This window comes from Petaurus breviceps, unplaced genomic scaffold, assembly GCF_028583685.1.
Source record: "Petaurus breviceps papuanus isolate PSGF00001 unplaced genomic scaffold, PetGlider_PUasm1.0 41, whole genome shotgun sequence".
Taxonomy (NCBI): domain Eukaryota; kingdom Metazoa; phylum Chordata; class Mammalia; order Diprotodontia; family Petauridae; genus Petaurus; species Petaurus breviceps.
In genome coordinates this window covers 2,234,378-2,244,167 of record NW_027186320.1, presented here as the reverse complement: position 1 = coordinate 2,244,167, position 9,790 = coordinate 2,234,378, and the positions used below count along the sequence as shown (strand labels likewise).

The following is a 9,790-nucleotide window of genomic DNA, read 5'->3' as shown; positions in this document are numbered from 1 at the left end:
GTTACATTCTTCAAATTACAAGTTAGTGAGCTTGACTTCTATTCCTGGAGGAATGGGGGAATTACATTGCATTGTATAAGCACTTAAATAGAGAAATGGTAATCGTAATAAATGAAAAGAGAATCATTGAGGATGTCATTTCAAATTAAGCTCATTCTAGGTTTTTAAAACAAGGTTATTATGTTGCTATACTTCTTAAAATGAACTAATTATCTTATAAATATACCAAAAATACTTTTTACTTGACTTCAACAAAGCTCTTGAGAAGCACTCACAGTATAACTGTGTACAAGATGGAAAAATATAAATTAGATAGATGCATCAATAATGTCAACTTGAAGGGAGGGCTTTAATAAAATACCACATTATACATGTTATTGCCCACACTGTGATCAACAATAATGTGTAAATGACTTTGATAAAGATGTCATGATACAATGCAAAAACAACTGGTTCTATTATCAGAGGACATAGTTTAATATCCCTACTGTGACTTCTACTCTTTGATGAATTTTAAAAAGTCACAACATCTTTATGCTTCAGTTTCCCCATCTATAAAATAAGGTTCCCTTTAATTCTGATCATATAATCAATAAAATGTCTATGATATATTTGTCTGATTTTAACTTTTATTAAGGGAGGATTAAAAGGTAATATGTTGAATGATGCAACGAGGATCACACTGGCTAAAGTGATGTGCCAAATCTAACTACAACTTCTAGGCATTCAACCTCCAAGCCCTCCTCCCATTTTCATGGGCTATTATTCACCCCTTGTTCTGACCTCACTTTTCTCTCTTCAAAATTTTGACCATTTGGGTAACCAGTTCTATTTTATATAACTTTACATACATTGACCCCTGATCCTATCATTGTTCATCTCTTTTTAAATCTTAACTCCAGATTAATTCCACAATTTATTTCTTTTCTTCCTACTCATCCCACCAAATGCTGGTGAAATAAATCCTTCAAATCACCTATCTGGGTATAGTAAAACATAGTATTACATAATCTCAGTTAAGCTTTCTTTACTACAAAGCATTCATTTTATTCTGCATTGATCAACTTTTCATTCTACTCCTAACTATGTCTGTTATGAACTTTCTCTTCTTCCAAACAAGACAGGCAAGAGAACCTAGTTGAAAGAGCAAAGCACCTGAGAGAGAGATAATAATCAGCATGTTCCAGGCAAGTCAAAGAAGCATCTCCACCAACTTCACTTCCATCTCCTATTCAGATCCTGAAGAGCACATTTCAGTAACCTGTCACCAAGATTCTTAGGTATAATCAGTGCCCTGTAAATGATTAGACATTTAAACTGATCCTCTACATCCATCATTCAGTGGAGAAACTACTCTGGAGATGGGCTCACCTTCTTCTTTATTTAAGAGATCTCCACACCAACAACTATTGACTGCCACCAACAAGAAGATAAGTGTATAAGTGGTAATGGTGTCAGAAAACCCCACAACAACACTTTTGCTTCTAACACAGTATTCATAGCCATCATCTAAGAAACAACTTCTCTAGAGAAGGGGAATGATACCTCACCCCCAACTGTTAGCCAACTGCCACACACAGTGCAGGCAAACAAATGTAAGTGAAATAGCTCTTCCTGAAAGAGAGAATATAAGGCACCATCAGCATATTGACCACTATCTCCCCTCAGACACTTATGGGAAGGACTGCCTAGAAAACTTAAACTTAAGAGCATTGAGAATAATATTTTCAGCCCAGTGCCCTCAGTCATTATTTCTGGAAAGCAACCCCAGTAAAGATACAGTGTGGCATTTGCTCCTGTATTGGCTAAAGCAAGGGTGGTAAGTCTTTGCATGTGGCCTTTTGACTGGGGCCAAATTGTACAGAACAAATCTTTTTTTATCAAAAGATTTGTTCTGTGAAGTTTGTATTTAGTCAAAAGGCCAAACTTAAAGACCCAGAAGGCCACATGTGGCCTTGAAGCTACAGCTTCCCCACCCCGGGACTAGAGGTATAGCTACTAAAGACTCAGAAAAGTTCTTCTCACCAAAGTTCTTGGCTCAGCAAGATGTTTAAAAATCAGAAACTAAGAAAAGACATTAAAGAGGTATTGTCATCAGTCTTGCCACTATATCCAAAGGGCCATGCGATTTTTCTATTCTGATTTGCAGCTATAACTTTACATATGTGTAATCATCAACATTAAAATATGAACTCCGAATCCAGAGCCATGACTTCAACATGGTCACCTTGGCCTGGTCAAAAGATGGGTGAATTTCTTCTAGACATCAATATTCATGATCCTTAATGGGACCAGGCCACCTTTGTGGGATGAGTTAAGCATTTATTCACTGTCAACAACCCCTTAAATCTTCTACTATCTTGAGATAAACTTCATACTGCCCAAACCACTGTGGAGAACTAATGAGCAGGGATCATGACCCTGGGGTGACTAAAGATGATCTTAGGAAGGCCAAGTATAACTATGACTCAGCCTTCCACCCTGACAATGGGGAGAAGTTTTATTCCAATGGAAGAAGTTCAGTGCCAGCCCAAGCTCCCATGAATGTGATTATCAGTGACTGCATGCTCACCTTCTAAAGGAACATTTCAACTGTGGTGTTCTGGCAGTTTGTGAACCAGTCCTTCAATGCTGTTGTCAACTATTCCAATAGAAGTGGAGATGTAACAATTACTGAGAGGCAGTTGGCAGCAGCTTACATGAGTGCTACCACTGGGGCTGTGCTCACTGTTTTGGGATGCAAATCCCTCACTAAACATCTTCCTAGCCTGGTTAGCCACTTCATACCATTCACGGCTGTGGCTGCCACCAAATACATCAACATCCCCCTGATGAGACAGAGGGAAATGCTGGTAGAGATGCCTCGGACTGATGATTTGGGGCACAGGTTGTACTATTCTTCAAAGAAGGCTCAGCTGGGCATCTTCCAGGTGGTGAAATACTGGATCTGCATGCTCTTGTCTGCTATGACCATAACCCCTCTGATTATGAATGTGTTGGAGAAAAAAGATTTCTTGAAGTGAAGGGCATAGCTCTTGGGCTCCATGTAAGCAGGGCTGGTTGGCTTGTCTGTTGTTTTCCATTCTCCTGTGCTGTGCACTTTTCCACCAGAAGAGCTCCATTTCTGTGAACTGCTGGAGCCTGAGCTCAGAGCTCAAATCAAGGAGCAGAGCCTTGATCTGATTTCAAGGAGCTCATTTTCTTTTTTTGAAAGTATCAGGTTTATTTGGGTGCAAACATTTTCAACATTGGAATCACTGCTGATAGTAGTTGGGAGAAGGGAAAAAAGATGATAGGAGAGCAGAATACTAGGTAATAAGGGTAATACTGAGGTTGTTTATTTTAACAAGGGACTCTGAGGGGAGTATGTGAATATATATCAGATTTTATTTGTATGAGTCTTGCACATCCACGCTTCTGTGGGTCCTCATGTGGGATTCTGTTGGTATCAGAGCCAAGACAGTCCTGGATCCTAGGAGCCCATCTCATGAACAGTTATTTTCTGTACTTTCAACAGTGCATTTCAAATTCATTGAAAGCCTCTTCCAGCCCATAATTTGATACCTTCTCCAACCTCAGTCCAACCTTGGCCTCTGGCCTCTGAAGTTAGTAGTGATAGGAAATGAATAGTAGAGGTAATCTGTTTGTGTGTGTGTGTGTGTGTGTGTGTGTGTAAACTTTTCATCATTCATCTCAGATAACACAAGACACTTACTTTCATGCTTGGGTTTGGCTGTGGTAGAGAAGAGGCAGCTCAGAGCTACCTCTCCCACTGAAAGCCCTTCTTACCTAGTAGTCTACTCTCCTATCATCTTTTTTCCCTTCTTCCAACTACTACCAGCAATAATTCCAATATTGAAAATGTTTGCACCCAAATAAACTTGATACTTCCAAAAAAAGAAAATGATCCCCTTGAGATCAGAAACTCTTACTTTCCTAGTTGTGTCATCAGTGCTTAACAAAGTGTTTTACACATAACAAATACTTAATACTTTATTCTTCCATTGATTCTCTTTCTTAAGTCATCTATGTTAATTCCCTATATTTGTTTTGCATATCTCACCTCATAATTCACTTCAAAAAAACTTAGATCATTTGTTGTAACTATACTAGTTTCTTTATTTCTACATTTCAAATGACTGACATGATTCTCCACCTGGTCCTCCTTTCCTCTAGTCCCAGATGAAGATGCTGTCCTTCTCTTTGCCAGTTGCCAACATCTCCTCTTACCTTCCATCTCCTCTGAGAGTTTACTCATAGAATTATCATATGATCATAAATTTAAAACTGGAAGTATCTGAATCCCTTCAATTTACAGATTAGGAAACTGAAGTTCGGGAAAGTTAAGAATTGTGTCCATGGTCACAGAAGAATTTAATTTCAAAAGTCAGAATCAAAGTTGTTGTTTTTTTTAAATTTTACCAAATTCCTACTTTGATCATTCTCTTTGTTGCTCTCTCTCTGTTGCCCTCTGTCTCTTTCTATCCTTCATTCTCTTTCCTCAATTTCTCCTTATATAAAAGCTCTTTGCATTCTGTCTAGAAAAATGAACAGATCTTCTATTCTTAAAACAAAGAAACAATAACAAAAATCTCTGATTAGTTCACATAAACTCCCCAACATATCATACTATATCTCCACTACCTTTTACAAATAAATTTCAAAAAAAATTTTCTATACTCATTGCCTTCATTTTCTCACCACCTACTTATTTGTCAACCCCTTATAATATAGCTTCAAATTTCATCACTCAATAAAAATGGTCCCTCCAAGTTTAGTAAATATCTCCTAACCACAAAAGCAACTTTGCTCAGTTCTCTTCCTTAACATTTGTCCAATATCTATCACTGTTCAAAAACACCCTCTCTTCCCTGGGGATTTGTCACTTTGCTTTATTCATATAATCCTCTTAAGCCTGTTGCCCCACTTCTTTTCTGTCTCTTCTGCTGAAGCATCATGTATGCATCATACCCTTCAATCCAACCCACAGGTGTTGAACTGAATGTGAATTCTTCCTTTTATTATGAATTTAGGTCTTTATGCATTTTTTATTTCCTTAAAAACAAATTCTTTGTATTATTGAGTAACTCAATGCCCATTACTACTACAGCTAAAAAGAAAGCCTTTTATTTTGTTTTTATAGAGAACTCTAAGAAGCACATGTAATTATTAAATTAATTCTGTGACCTCAATATCCCAATTTGTATCCAGTTCCCCTTTTGTCCAATTCAACCAATAACCAGACACCAGAAGAATTATTTTCTAATTTTGGCGGCAACTGAATTCATTACTATAAATACAAGTTACATTTTCTTTTAAAAATAAAAAGTGCCTTCTTTCCTTCTAATGCCTTAATTCAGAATAGTTCCTGGCTCTATGTACTGTCACCAGAAAGAAATTATGTCAATCTCTTTCAAAACAAAATAAAAAACAGTCTACATTCTAGACAATTTTGGTCACCAGCAGTTTTTGTTTGTTTGTTTTTACTTCATCTTATTCTACACCTTTGTAATTATACAGACTAACTGGCATGGTAAGGGGAGAAAGTAAGGCAGTGAAGAAAGAGAATGGGGATAAATAGAAGAGGAATGGTGGAAAAAAAGAGAGACAAAAAGAAAGAAAGAATGAATTTGAAAAGAGTCTACATAGATAATAAAAGAAAAGATCAGTAGCTTTATTACTACCTTGTTAGATTACATATACATATATAATATGCATATTATACATATAATATATACACATTTTAAACAATCTATAGAAAACATTATTGCACGAGCATCTTTCTTGTTTTTATTTATATATTAACATGTTTATTAAAATAAATATATTATAAATTCAAAATGAAAATAAAATTTAAAACAAAGCCATATACAAACAATACCTATGCTTGCTTTTGACTGTCTTCCCCAGTACTTGGCATACTGCCTGACACATACTAATTAATCACTTAATTAATGCATTTTTATTTAACATGATTACTTTAGAATGATTCTGTTATTCATACTTTGTCATCTCTCTTTCTGGTTTCAAGTCAGTACTCCCTGGTCATTCTTCTAGTAGGAACTTTTCTCAGTTAAACCTCTGGTTCTCACTTTACTGAAAAAAGTGAAGTAACAAAAATGTTTTCCATCTTTATTCACTTTCTTATTTGTAGCACATGATACATCATGAAATGACCTTTTCTTTTCCCAGAATATTTATTTTTTAAGATTCAAAGTTATAGATTAAACATTTTCTCTACAAATCTCCCCTTAATGAAATTCATTTTTAGTCATTCATGTATCATTTCATTATACATTTTTAAAATGCCAACTCTGTGCAAAGGACCATGCTAGGTGGTGGGTTCACAAAGACAAAAAAGAACAAAGCATTGTCCATAGTAAACTTACAGTCAAATCAGAGAGTTGATGATATATACATATAGCTATACACACATACACATATACACATAGATACATGTAAACATTCTATAAGGAAAAAAAAACACACAACTTACTTGCTACTTCCTCAAAGAAACTTCCCTTAATCCCCCTATATAACCTAAATCAAATTTCCTATAAGACTTTGATAGATATCACGTTCATCATTTATATTCTGTCATCTCATTCATACACACACACACACACACACACACATATACAACTCTTCTTTTTAGATTAAAAATTCCAAAAAGGCAAGGACAGCCATTTCCATCTTTAACTAATCCTAACAAATCACACAGTTGGCACTTAATTTGTATTCAACTGAAACCAGTAAAATTACAATTCTATTTAAGTTTCAAAAGTGTAAATTTAGGTGATAATGGCATAATATGCAATTTCTGAAAAGTTTAGTGAAAATGAGTTGCATCCTTTAAAGAAAAAAGTATTTCAATAGACAAACTGTGTTGTGTAACATTCACTCTCCAACTCAATTTAAACTTTATAATGCTTTTATGCAATCTAATAAAGGAAAATTTAATATCATGTAGCAAATATTTAAACATGGGATGAAACATTATCATACTTTACTTCCATTATCCAAGTAAATTGTTTTATGTGTCAAGGAAAGTAGGTGTTGGAAAAAGGAAAATTAAATTTAAGGGGATAAATGCAATTAACACAGGGTGCTCATAACAGATTAAAATGCCAAACCTACCCATGATAAATTTTAGCATCTAGTTTTGCAACTACAGTAAAATTAACTCCTCTTAACCTACATAGTTTTAAAAAGAGATTTCAAATTCTGAATTGAAGTAGCAACTCTAAAGTAATAAAGCTTAAAACAATCTCCAGGAAAATTTCTCATGCACATTATTGTCCTTTTTGTGTCACTTTTGGGAAACAAAGTTGAATAGCTTACTATCAAATTAATCTAAGATTAATATGGTTAAACTCTATAATGATTTAAATGTCCCTTTAGAATAAAAGTTCTAGCTTTTTGGAGTCAATATGGCAGAGTAGAAGGAGGACCTCCCAGCTGCTCTGGCTTCCACCTTCCCCAATCCATGTAAAAAGGGAACTCTAAACAAACTTGGGAACTGCAGAACCCACAAAATGACACATAAGAGTTAACCTCCCCCTGACAACAACCCTGCAGGCCAGCAGGAATTGGCCATGGCAGTGCTCTGGGAGCCCAGCCCAGCCCCACAACTGAGGCTTTAGCCCCAGGGCAGGCCTGACCAGCCATGCTTAGAGGGACTCCAGATCAGCAGCAGCTGTGGCTGTTTCCAGATATATCAACACATAGATGCGAAGGGCAAAGTGAGAGGTAAGGGCAGTCTGGACTTTGGGACCCAGTAAGTGGGAGTGCATGGCATTAGCCCCCAGGGCAAGGGACCAAGAAACCCCTGAGACACCAGCACAGCCAGCCAGCGCCACATGGCACCTTCAGCTCCTGGCCTCCAGAGTGTAGGGGGACCAAGCACCAGTCTGAGGGGTAATCGATCTTGCTTTAACCTTCTTGGATCTGGATTGCAGTCTAGGGTAGAGGTCCTGTGGTGTGTGTCCAGCTTGCCAGAGGGTGTGGAGAAAACCCTAGCATTTGGGACAAAAGCTCATCTGTCTGGTGGCAGAATCCTACTGTGGCAAAAAGCCCAGGAGTCAAGTGCCTGAGGGGCAACATGGCAAAGCAAAGGAAACAAAGCAGATGAAAGGTCCAACATTAGACTCCTATTTTGGGGACAAAAAGGAGCAAAGCATGGAACAGGAGGAAGACAGTGAAGTCAGAACTCCTGAACCAAAAGCTTCAAAGGAAAATACGAGCTGGTTACATGCCATAGAGAACCTTAAGAAGAATATAAGAGACGTGGAGGAAAAATTGGGAAGAGAAATGAGAACAATGCAAGAAAATTACAAAATGAGAGTGAACAGCCTGACTGAGGAATATAACACCTTAAAAAATAGATTAACTCAAATGGCAAAAGAGGCTCAAAAAAGCGATGAGGAGAAGAATGCCTTAAAAAGCCGAATTTGCCAGATGGAAAACGAATCTCAAAAGCTCAATGAGGAGAATCATTGCTTCAGAATTAGATTGGAGCAAATGGAAGCTAATGCCTTTATGAGAAATCAAGATGCTGTTATACAGATCCAAAAAAATGAAAGAAGAGAAGGCCACGTGAAATGCATCATGAGAAAAACCACTGACCTGAAAAATACATCCAGGAGAGGTAATGTAAAAATTATTGGACTACCTGAAAGCCATGATCAAAGTAAGAACCTGGAAATCATCTTCCAGGAAGTTCTCAAAGAAAACTGCCCTGATTTTTTAGAATTACAGGGCAAAATAGAGGTTGAAAGAATCCACAGATCACCTCTTGAAAAAAGATCCCATAAAGAAAACTTCTAGGAATATTGTAGCCAGGGTCCAGAATTTCCAGATTAAGAAGAGAATATTACAAGCAGCCAGGAAGAAACAATTTGAATATTGTGGAAACACAATCAGGATAACCCAGGATCTGGCAGCTTCTACATCGAGGGACCAAAGGGCTTAGAATATGATATTCCGGAGGTCAAAGGATCTGACATTAAAATCAAGAATCACCTACCCAGCAAAATTGAGTATCATGTTTCAGGGAAAAATACGGTCATTCATAGAATGGATATAGATGACTTTCAAGCATTCTTGATGAAAAAACCAGAGTTGAATAGAAAATTTGACATTCAGATACAAGAAGCAAGAGAAGCATGAGAAGGTAAACAGGGAAAAGAAATCATAAGGAACTTATAAAAGTTGAACTATTAACATTCCTACATGGAAAAAAAATAATTGTAACTTATGAAACTTTTCTCAGAAGTTGAAGGGAAAAAAAAATATATATATATATGTATATACATATATATGTCTCTATGTGAGGGTATATAGCCATATTAATACATATGTGAATGTGTATATATATATATATATATGTGTTTACAGGTATATGTAGATAGAGGGCACAGGACCAATTTAACAGGAAGGGATGATACTTAAAAGGTGAAATTGAGAGGTGAGAGAGGAATATAATGAGAGTTGATGGGGAGAGACAGAATGGGGTAAACTATCTCATATAGAAGAGGCAAGGGAAAATGGTTACAATGGAGGGGAAGAATAGGAAGGCAAAAGGGAATGGGTCAACCTTATTCCCATTGCATTTGGCTTGAGGCAGGAATGAAATACACACTAAATAGGGTATCTCACCCTCCTGGAGAGTAGGGGGGAAGGGGATGAGAGGGGGGATGATGGAAGGGATGGAAGTTGGAAGCACCAACTTTTGAAAAGGGACAGGATCAAAGTAGAGAATAGAACAAGTGGGAGGTGGGATGGGAGGGAG

At 36.9% G+C, this 9,790-nt stretch overlaps 1 pseudogene; it reads left to right on the top strand.

Annotated features, from left to right (window-relative positions):
* The first annotated feature begins 2,244 nt into the window (after positions 1 to 2,244).
* LOC138171040 (sideroflexin-3-like) lies at positions 2,245 to 3,359 on the top strand (annotated as a pseudogene).
* The last annotated feature ends 6,431 nt before the right edge of the window (positions 3,360 to 9,790 follow it).